The sequence below is a fragment of the Haliotis asinina genome, chromosome 4 (genome assembly GCF_037392515.1).
Source record: "Haliotis asinina isolate JCU_RB_2024 chromosome 4, JCU_Hal_asi_v2, whole genome shotgun sequence".
Taxonomy (NCBI): Eukaryota; Metazoa; Mollusca; class Gastropoda; order Lepetellida; family Haliotidae; genus Haliotis; species Haliotis asinina.
Window position 1 is genome coordinate 54,819,942 of NC_090283.1, and position 1,783 is coordinate 54,821,724.

Genomic DNA, 1,783 nt, shown 5'->3' on the forward strand with positions numbered 1-1,783 from the left:
CTCGAAATGTGGAATATTCATTATTTTTGGTATATGGTGTATGTGAACTATTACGTGACACACATTAAATAATCTCGATTGGAATGAACTGGTTTCAGTGGAATGGTTAGGGATGTATTCGTTTTTCTGTCAATTAAAATTCGACGCTGGCATCACATCATTCCCTTCCTATAAACACAAACCTGTCATCTTGAGTTACTTCATTTCCAAATGGCGTGCCACTACCCGGCTCAGTCTTCATCAGAATCGAATCAGGTCGAATCCAGAGAACACGGACACGCCTGTATCTACACAGCGTCACCATATTTCCTTAAGTCCGAGTTAAGGACGAAACGAAAGGTTGGATCGGGTCAGAACACCCGTACAAGTTGCCACACGGACACTTTCTGTCCTACTTCATTTCTTACCAGCATATTTCTTGTAAATCTCCGAGTTCCGTTTCATGATATCTAAACATGGCCCAAGAAGTCTCTCAAAGGATTCACGTTCTAGAAACGCAGCCTTCACCTTACCGTCTGCAACAACGTTAGCTGACCTTGGCTTATTCTCGATCAAAGCCAGTTCTCCAAAATATTTACCTTCACAAAGACTTCCAACGCGTTCAACATGGCCGGCATCCTTGTTTATGTTGATATTCACTGAGCCGTCTTCGATGAAGTACATCCCATCTGCTTCATCCCCTTGGCTTATAATGACGTCTCCATCAGCAAAGATCTTAGTGACAAGTGCGTCGGCAAGGTTCATTCGCTCATATTGGTCAATTGACTGCAGCATAGGAACACGTTCCAGCAGTCGTTCGTAATGCTTGCGTTTCTTAAACGCAGCTTTCAGGATGATACGTTGAAATGACGACCGGTCCATGGCCCAGAGTATTCCGTCTTCCGACGCACGTATCGTCGCCGACCTTGGCATGTTGTACATGAGGGCTAGTTCTCCGAAGCTTCCTTTGTTGTCGAACTCAAACACCTTCTTTTCGTCTCCGTTTGTGTCGACAATGACGTCATACGTGCCTGAATCAATGACGTAAAAGTTATCACCGTCATCGCCCTGTTTAATAACAACTTCCCCTTCGGTAACGTTCTTCTCAAACATGGCATCAATGACGTCATTGATCTGATCGGAATCCAAGCTACGAAATATCAGGATTCCTCCTAGGGCTTCTGTAAGACGGTTCCTCTGTTCTGGAGATTTGGGGTAAATCACCTTTTCCTTTTCATCATCATCATCAGCTTCCGGGTCATATCTTTCTGCAGATACTGAATTCCGTCGGGCGTACTTGTTTTTATTGGTTTTCGGCTTCAGATCCGGCTCGCCAGCTTCGTCATCATCGACGATGATGTACATAGGAACTGTTTTCGGTTTACTTATATCTCTCGCCCGGGTGAAATATTCCACGGCGTAATCGTTGAGGTCTCTTGGTTTCTCTCGGAGAACTGCAACAGTGAAATCCTTCAGCATGTCACCCAACCCGGACGGAATCTCAAGGTTCATCATGACTTACCCCGATGTCACCATAAGACGATTCACATCAATGCAGCCATATCGGTTGATCGGTAGCTTACCTGATGGAGAAACTGTCACTGTCTTATAGTTCTGTATATTTGATGAAGGCTAATTGACAACAGGTGCGCTCTCCTTTAATCTTGAAACATTCATTATGCACACACGAATCGCCAATACATGGCGATGTGCACTGTTCTGATTTGCCTGCAATGCACTAGTATTTGCTGTTGGTTTCCTTCGCAACAAGTCTTGCAATGGCAAGTGCACCGATCTTTGTGTG

At 44.6% G+C, this 1,783-nt stretch overlaps 1 pseudogene; it reads right to left on the reverse strand.

Moving 5' to 3' along the window:
* Positions 1–396: 396 nt before the first annotated feature.
* Positions 397–1,494, reverse strand: LOC137281680 (cAMP-dependent protein kinase type II regulatory subunit pseudogene; annotated as a pseudogene).
* Between the last annotated feature and the right edge of the window lie 289 nt (positions 1,495–1,783).